Source organism: Manis pentadactyla, chromosome 14, assembly GCF_030020395.1.
Source record: "Manis pentadactyla isolate mManPen7 chromosome 14, mManPen7.hap1, whole genome shotgun sequence".
Classification (NCBI taxonomy): Eukaryota; Metazoa; Chordata; class Mammalia; order Pholidota; family Manidae; genus Manis; species Manis pentadactyla.
In genome coordinates, this window is record NC_080032.1 from 61810964 (window position 1) to 61820836 (window position 9873).

The following is a 9873-nucleotide window of genomic DNA, read 5'->3' on the forward strand; positions in this document are numbered from 1 at the left end:
TGGAACAGAATAAAGAGTCCAGATATTAACCAAAACATATATGGTCAATTAATATATGATAAAGGAGCCATAGATATACAATGGGGAAATGATAGCCTCTTCAACAGCTGGCATTGGCAAAACTGGACAGCTACATGTAAGGTAATGAAACTGGATTATTGTCTAACCCCATACATAAAAGTAAATTTGAAATAGATCAAAGACCTGAATGTAAGTCATGAAACCATAAAACTCTTGGAAAAAAATATAGGCAAAAATCTCTTGGTCATAAACATGAACGACTTCTTCATGAACATACATCCTGGGGCAAGGGAAACAAAAGCAAAAATAAACAAGTGGGACTATATCAAACTAAAAAGCTTCTGTTCAGCAGGAGACACCATTAGTAAAACAAAAAGACATCCTACAGTATGGGAGAATATATTAATAAATGACAGATCTAATAAGGGGTTGACGTCCAAAATAGATAAAGAACTCACACACCTCAACAAACAAAAAACAAATAATCCAGTTAAAAAATGGGCAGAGGAGCTGAACAGAAACTTCTCCAAAGAAGAAATTCAGATGGCCAACAGGCACATGAAAAGATGCTCCACGTCGCTAATCATCAGAGAAATGCAAATTAAAACCACAATGAGATATCACCTCACACCAGTTAGGATGGCCAACATCCAAAAGACAAACAACAAAAAAATGTTGGTGAGGATGTGGAGAAAGGGGAACCCTCCTACACTGCTGGTGGGAATATAAACTAGCTCAACCATTGTGGAATCAATATGGAGGTTCCTCAAAAAACTCAAAATAGAAATACTATCTGACCCAGGAATTCCACTCCTAGGAATTTACCCTAAGAGTGCAGGAGCCCATTCTGAAAAGGACATATGCACCCCTATGTTTATCGCAGCACTATTTACAATAGCCAAGAAATGGAAGCAGCCTAAGTGTCCATCAGTAGATGAATGGATAGAGAAGATGTGGTACATATACACAATGGAATATTATTCAGCCGTAAGAAGAAACAGATCCTACCATTTGCAACAACATGGATGGAGCTGGAGGGTATTATGCTCAGTGAAATAAGCCAGGTAGAAAAAGACAAGTATCAAATGATTTCACTCATCTGTGGAGTATACGAACAAAGATAATACTGAAGGAACAAAACAGCAGCAGACTCACAGAACCCAAGAATGAACTAACAGTTACCAAAGGGAAAGGGACTGGGGCATTACGATTAGTTCACATAATGTGGGGCGGGGCACAGAGAGGGCTGTACAACACAGAGAAGATAAGTAGTGATTCTATAGCAGCTTACTATGCTGATGGACAGTGACTGTAATGGGGTATGTGGTGGGAACTTGATAATGGGGGGAGTCTAGTAACCATAATGTTGCTCATGTAATTGTACATTAATGATACAAAAAAATTTTTTAATTAAAAATTTTTTTAAATAATAAAAAATAAATTGAACATTTTAAAGCAGAAAATGAGATGAAGTCTAACCATGATTGTACTAATGATTCCACAAAATGATTTTTAAAGAGACCCAATGTTTATAAATGAAAAAAAAACATAGCTCTTGAGTCAAAAAAAAAATCATAAGAGAAATTACAAAATAATAATGATTGATAATAAAATGCTGCATACAAATTCTGTGAAATATAACAACCTGTGAAATTGTTCTAAAGTGGTACATAGCATAACATTTATAGTCATAAATTCTTATTTTAGAAAAGAAGATTGAAAATGACTGTGTTAAAGGTCCAAGTATGTAAATTAGGAGAAGAGCAGCCAAAAGAAAGGAAAGAAAAAAATTAAGATAAAACCAAAAACTCTTAAAATAGGAAACAAAATATACAATGGTGAAGCCTGATGAGGCTAAAAGCAAAAAATATATTCGAAAATTAATTATTGTAATTTATCATTCACTCACACTGTCACATTAATGGAGAAAAAAATCCCATATAATCATGGCCATAGATATAGACAAAGCATTTGGAGAAAAACTCCATACTCATTCACAACAAAAAATCTCAGCAATCTTAGAAAGGAGCTTCCTTAACCTGAAAAAGAAATTCTAAAAACGGTGAAACATTTGTAAAATTCCCTTGTAAATTTAGAAGCAAGACAAGGATGTCCTCTATCACTGTTATTATTTCTTGTACTGAAGATCTTAGCTATCAAAGTAAGACAAGCTAACAAATAAATATCGGAAAGTTAGAAACTGCCATTATTCACAATATAATTAACAGGTAATCCAAGAGAATCTATATAATTGGAACAAACAGAATTTAGAAAGGCTGCAGCATGTAAAATTAGCATGTAAAAATATCAATCATGTTCCCATCTACCAGCAATAATCAGAAATTTGTGGTCTAAACGATACGTTTCATAGTAACAACAGAAACTATAAGTAATTAGGAGTGAATCTAACAAAACAGATTATAAATTATATTATTATTATTGTGGTTTTTATAAGACATTGTAAAAAATAAAAATAATGCAGGAAATCACAGTTGGAACAATGTCAAATTTCTTAGAAATGACATACATTATTATTAAATAGTGTCATATAATGTAGAAAATAATTTCAGTTTTTAACATTTGATGCTAGCTTGCTTTGCTAGTTATTTTTAATGTGTCACAATCAGCTCTTACTCCTCCTCCTCTCTTAAGACGTTTTGGGTGAAGAGATTATCTTAAAAACCACAACTTCCCGGTGCAGGATATCGGAAAAATCAGTGTATCATTGTCAATGATCTTCACTGTCTTCGCTGGGTGAACTATTTTACAAATGCACCAAGGAAACAGAGTCATACTGCAATGCCTTAAACGGCTGGTTTGGGATGGAAGTATATTCTGCTACTTCTCCGGAGGAGGTGGGTACAACCTCAGGCTGGGTGATGCAGGAAGAGGTGCAGAGGGGAGAGAGGTACTCCCTCAGTTGGGGTCTCCTTCCGGATAATCCCACTGGGGAGCTAGGAGGTAGCACTTTTTTGAAGGCTTGGTTTCCTGTGTGTTTCCGGGTGGGAGCGTGGATCTCCCAGAGATGCAAGGTTGGTCCCCCAGAAGGACTACAGGACCTGGGCGTCAGATCTTTCTCCAGTGGGCCCTGGCTAGGCCAAGAGAACTGAGATGGAGGTGGGTCCCCTCTCAGCACAGAGCCTAAACTATAGACTTCAAATAAAGATTTTTCCAATTGCCCCCAAAAAGCCCTTTATTGCAAAAGAAAATCCAGATTCATATTGCATTCATTTCTCATGTCTTTAATTTAGTCACTCTCTGTCTGGAACAATTCCTGAGTCTTTGTTTTATGCCACAGACATTTTTGAAGATTAGAGCACAATTCTTTGTTAGAATGTTCTTCAGGTTGGGTTTATTTAATGTTTCCCAGTGATGAGGTTATGCACATTTGGCAGGAACCCCACAGAAGCCATGTTCTGTCCTTCTTAGTGCATCATTTCAGGAGACACATAATGTCAATTTGTGCTGTCACTGATGATGTTAACTTTGCTTGTTTAAGATGATGTCTGCCAGGTTTGTCATTGTAAAGTGACTATTTTCCTCCTTGTAATTAGTAAGTATCTTGGGAAGACACTGAGATTATATAAAATCCTAGTGTTCTTCAAACTTACATCCATTAGTTTTAGCATCCATTGAGTTTTCTTGCCTGATCAATGACGATGATGTTTACCAAATGGTGATTTTCTAATTCAATCATTTTGTCTACATTTATTAGTTGACTTTTTATGGTAAGGAAAAGCTTTCCTTCCTTCCTTCTTTCCTTTCTTCCTGCTTTTTTTTCTTTCTTTATTGGTGTGGACTCACGTGTTCTTAATTATTACTGGGATATATTCCTTTAGTATTGTTACTTATCTTGAGGCTCAAATCATCCTAGATTCTCTGAGATCTTCTTTAACTCCAATATCCTATGAGAAGGGGTGAGCATTATCTACTTGTAAACACTCAAGATTATTTCTTGAGCATGATATTTACATTGTAAGCCAAATGTCAAACCACTGCCTAAGATTCACCAAGGAAAGAGATGCCATGGTCCAGTGCCTTGAAAAAAAAGATTGACTGCTTTGAACCTTAGTGTTTGTGTTGAACAGAGAGAAAACAGCTTTGTGAAAGGGGGGTCTTCGAGGACAGCCGAGTCCTTGAACTGTAGAAACTTCTCTGATATAATGTGAGGTTTGAGTTTCCTGTTTCACTCAGGTCATAGCTGAAGGTTGTTTACTTAACCTTTTCCACAAACTGAGCCTGATCAGCCATGCAGCTCTCCCATTCTGAGATTTATTCCAACTATGTCCAGCTGGCTCTATTTTCTCCCCAGTTGTCTCCTTCCACATCTTCCTCCACTAGCAGAAAATAGAGCCTCTGACATCACTGTGATGAAGAATGAATTATTCGGGAAGAATTTCTTCAAGCCTGCACAATGGCATTTGCAATTTGGGGAGATGGTTCATGGGGAAAAACCAAAGCACAGCCTCACTGAGTAGGAGAACCCAAAGGTCATTCTATAGGGTGGCAAACTGTGTACCCCTGGTGTTGGGCAGAACTCGACAGGGTAATTCACTGTCCACCCTCATCCAAACCCAGACCAGGTAAATCTACATATATATTTGTTCAGCTGATAAGGAATTGTACTCTTCTTAAACTGGACTCCACTAGGGAAATAACAGCATGACTGAAAATCCCTTGGAAAAAGTAATGCCTCTGCCAAAGCCCAGCCACCTAAATTGGTTTAACATCTTTGGGCTGAAGCAGAGGACAACAATAGGCACGTGGGTGACTTGAATTTTCTTGACTCTTCAGACAGAATGGAGAGGTGGGGCTCATGGATAGAATGGCCTCATTCCCTCACAGTCACCCTTGGAAACTCAAGTGTGCCTGCCTCCACCGGAATCTGCCCATGCTGCAGGTGGCCAAGGAAGCTTGTACTGTAGCAGTGGCATTTAGATGTTCTTCTGAAATGCTAATGAAGAATTGATTTCAGAATTGCTAACAAAGTTCTCAGACTTGTTAATGTATCACTCCCTCTGAGTGCCACAGACCGCAGCACTAAACAAATGCTTAAAGTACCCAAAAAGGAGCTCTTGCCTTAGTTGAAAGACTTCCAGGGAAAGACAGTTTCTAACTCTTGAAGGTCCCACATTCTTGTCGCTCTCTTCTCGGCAGCCAATAGTTGTTTATCTCATCTAACCTTCCTCTCTCCAGCTGATTTTAGTTCAGAAAATTTCCAGTTTATCACCCTTCTCAAAATAGATATCCAAATATTCACTCTCCTTTCATGTTATGCCTTTCGGATTAAGGAGAAAAGGGGAGAAGGTACTTGTGGGGTAAGGAAGACGTGGGAACTGATACTGAGGGCTAGTGTTGTCAAGTGCTTTACATGCTTATTGCATTTAATCTTCACAACAAATGAGGTAAAGCTAAAGAAACTGTGGCTTGGAGAATATGTGATTTACCAGAGCTTTGAAATCCAACCTTCTTTTCCTGTTCTGAGCTACCTCTCATGAGTCAGAGGACTGGTCTATAGTCATAGCTTGACTACAGATTTTCTGTATGACTTTCGGCAAATCACGTAATTTCTTTGAACCTGTTTTCTCAACAATAAAATAGGGACTTGTGTGCATGTATAGATGTATACAAAGAGATAGATATTAATATCCATATGGATATACATGCATACCCACATATATTTGTATACAGACACACATACAAATTCCTATCTTATTGTCAAGAAAATGTATTTAGAGAAATTAAGTGACTTGATAAGTCATACAGGAAATCCTTCTGGGGGTGATAAGACACAGCCCTCCTCGAAAGGATTTGCAGAGCCTCCATCTCCTTATTTCCCTAATCAGCCCACTGTTTGCCTTCTGTCTCATCACTCTAGGAAACAGCTCTCACTGAAGTCATCAGTGACTTCCATGTTACTAATTCCAATTGATATTAACAGACTTTTTTTTTCATTATATTAGTTTCAGGTGTACAACATAATGATTCAATATTTGTGTATATTGCAAAATGTGAACCACAACAAATCTAGTTAATATCCAACAGCAGCATATATTTGCAATTCTTTCCCTTATGATGAGAACTTTTAAAATTTTATTCTTTTGGCAAATTTTAAATATACAATAGTCACATGCTGTACATTATATCTCCATGGCTTATTTATTTATAACTGGAAGTTTATACCTTCCAACTCCTGTCACCCTTTTCGCTCACCACCCACCCTCTGCCTCTTGCAACCACCAATCTGTTCTCTGTAACTATGAGTAAATTTGTTGTTCTTCTTGTTTAGATTTCATATATAAAGAGATCATATAGTATTTGTTTTCCTCTGTCTTAGATTAGTTAGAATAATGCTGTCAAGTTCCATCCATGTTGTCATAAATGGCAAGATTTCCTTCTTTTTATGGCTGAATAATATTCCACTTTTTATGTATGCCACATTTACTTTAGCAATGAACACTTAGGTTCCTTCCACACCTTGGCTATTGTAAGTGATGCTGCAATGAACATGGGGGTGCAGATATCTTTTTGAGTTAGTGTTTTCATTTCCTTTGGATAAAATATCTTGAAGTGGAATTGCTGGATCATTCAATAGTTCTATTTTTAATATTTTGAGAAACATGCATACTGTTTTCCATAGGGGCTGCACCAATTTACATTCCTACCAATGGGGCACAAGTATTCCTAATGAGCAGTACTTGTTTCTTGTCATTTTGTAATGCCATTCTAACAAGTATGAGGTGATACCTCATTGTGGTCTTGATTTAAATTTCTCTGATGACTAGTGATGTTGAGCACCTTTTCATGTATCTGTTGGCCATCTGTATGTCTTCTTTGGAAGCATGTCTATTCATATACTGAGCCCATTTTCTAATTGCATTGTTTGTTTGTTTTGGATAATGAGTTTTATGAGTTTTTAATATATTTTGGATATTAATACTTTATCAGATATATGATTTTCAAATATTTTCTCCCATTTGGTAGATTTTCTTCTCATTTTGTTAATGATTTCCTTTGCTATGCAGAAGCTTTTTGTTTGATGTAGTTTATTTTTGCTTTTATTGTCTGCTTTTGATATAAAGTCCAAAAAATCAGCACTAAGATAAGTGTCAAGCAGCTTACTGCCTATGTTTTCTTCTAGCAGTTTTATAATTTCAGGTGTTACATTCAAATCTTTAATCTATTTTGGGTTAATTTTTGTGTATGGTGTTAAGGTAATGGTCCAGTGTCATTCTTTTGTATGTGGCTGTCCAGTTTTCCCAACACAATTTATTGAAGAGATGGTCCTTTTCCTATTGCATAACCTTGGCTCCTTTATTACAAAGTAATTGACTATATATGCATGGGTTTATTTCTGGACTCTCTATTCTCTTCCATTGATATATGCATCTGTCTACACCAATACTATACTGCTTTGCTTACTGTAACTTTGTAATATAGTTTGAGGTCAGAAAGTGTGATGCCTCCAGTTTTGTTTGTCTCTCTCAAGATTGCTTTGGCTAGTCAGGGTCTTTTGTGGTTCCAAACAAATCTGATTGTTTGTTTTATTTCTGTGAAAAGTGCAATTGAAATTTTGATAGGAATTGCTTTGAATCTATAGATTGTTTTCAGTAGTGTGAACATTTTAACAATATTAATTCTTCCAATCCATGAGCATGGAATATCTTTCCACTTATTTGTGTCTTCTTCAAATCTATCCTCAAATGTTTAATAATTTTCAGTGCACAGGTCTTTCATCTCTGCATTTAAAATTATTCTTAGGTATTTTATTCTTTTTGATTTGGTGTAAATGGGATTTTCTTAATTTCTCTTTCTGATTATTCATTGTTAGTATATAGAAACACAACATATTTTCATTTTTGGATTTGTCTCCTGTAAGTTGACTGAATTCATTTATCAATTCTAACTGTATTTTGGTGGAGTCTTAAAGGTTTTCTTTATATAATGTCAATTCTTCTGCAAACAGAGACAATTTTACTTCTTCCATACTAGTTTGGATGCCTTTTCTTTCTTTTTCTTGCCTCATTGCTTGGTTAGAACTTCCCATACTATGCTGGGTAAAGGTGGTGAGAGTAGGTATCCTTGTTCTATTTCTTATCTTAGGGGGAATGCTTTCAGCTTTTCATTGTTGAGTATGATGTTCACTGTGGGTTTGTTGTATGTGGCCTTTATTTTATTGAGGTACATTCCCTCTATACCCACTTTGCTGAGAGTTTTTGTCATAAAGGATGTTAAATTTTGTCAAATGTTTTTTCTGCATCTATTGAGATGGTCATATGATTTTTATCCTTCATTTTATCAATGTGGTATATCACATTGATTTGCAGTTGTTGAACCACACTTGCATCCCTAGGATAAATCCCACTTAATCATGGTGTATGATCCTTTTAATGCATTATTGAATTCAGTTTGCTAATATTTTGTTGAGGATTTTTGCACCTGTTTTCATCAGGGACACTGGCCTATAACTTTGTTTTCTTAGTGTCCTTGCCTGGTTTCAGTGTCAGGGTAATGCTGTCTTTGAAAATGAGCTTGCAAGTGCTCCCCTTCTGTTTTTTAGAAGAGTTTGAGGAGGATTGTTATTAATTCTTCGGATGTTTGGGAGAATTCACCAGTGAATCCATCTGGTCCTGGAATTTTGCTTATTTTTTTTTGTTGTTGTTGTTATGTTCCTTATTTTACTTAAACTCTCAGGAGCATTTGATTTCTTTCCTTCCTAGAATACTCTCTTCCAATGACTCTCACTACCCAAAACCTCCTAGTTCTCTTCCAACACCTTTGGCTGCTACTTTTCTCTCTTTTTTATAGGATTTTTATATTTTATCCAACAATTAAATATAGGGCTTCATTAAGAAATTCCTTTCTCATTCTAGAGTCTCATTTTAGGTAATCTCATTCTTACTTCTGTTTCCTCCATGTAAACATGGTTGTAAATTTTTATCTTCAGTCCATACCTTTGCTCCTATAATTAGACATATATATTTAAATCCAACCTGACTCTTCCACTTCATGTGTAAAAGCACCTTGAACTCAAAATTTCCAAAACCTAACTCAGGACTTTTTCTGTTACAAAATAATTATTTTCCAATGTTTTCTATTTCAGTAAATAGAAACATCATCCACCCAGTTTTACAAGTCAGCAATTAGGCATCATCCTTGACTAATCATCATTCTCCCACCATATCTAAGCTACTATCAAGATCTAAGTAGACTCTTCATTTCCAGCTTCACAGCCTAAGTTGACTAATAGCATCTCTTACTTGAACTACTGCTGATCTTCCAAATCCACTCTTGCTCCACTCTGGTCTGTTGTCTACATCACAGCTAGAGTGATCTTTATGAAACTTAAATCTGATAATGCCATACTTTCTGCTTAAAATCTTTTCTTGTTCTCATTGCAACCCTTAATCCTTAAGATGGTCCCCCAAACCTGACAGGTCTTCCTCTCCTGTCTTCTGCAGCTCATCATGCCCCATGATTCTCCTCATTCTATAGGTTCCAGTTACACCCACCTTCTTTCAGGTCTATGAATATGCCATGTTCTCACCCTTCCACAGGGGCTTTGTACACACTGTTCTTACTGCCTGGAACACTCCTCTCCCTTCATCTAGGCAATCCCTACCCTTTACTTTTTTTTTTTTTTTGTAGATAATTATTTTTTATTGAAGGGTAGTTGATACACAGTATTACATTACATTAGTTTCAGGTGTACAACAGAGTGATTCAACATTTATATACATGACAATTCTAGGTACCAGCTATCACCATACCAAGCTGTTACAATATCTTGACTATATTCATTACATCCTGGTTACTTATTATTTTACCATTGGAAGTGTGTACTTTTTTTTT

At 36.2% G+C, this 9873-nt stretch overlaps 1 pseudogene; it reads right to left on the reverse strand.

The window, feature by feature from the left end:
* Positions 1-2859: 2859 nt before the first annotated feature.
* Positions 2860-9497, reverse strand: LOC130680540 (negative regulator of P-body association-like; annotated as a pseudogene).
* Positions 9498-9873: the final 376 nt, after the last annotated feature.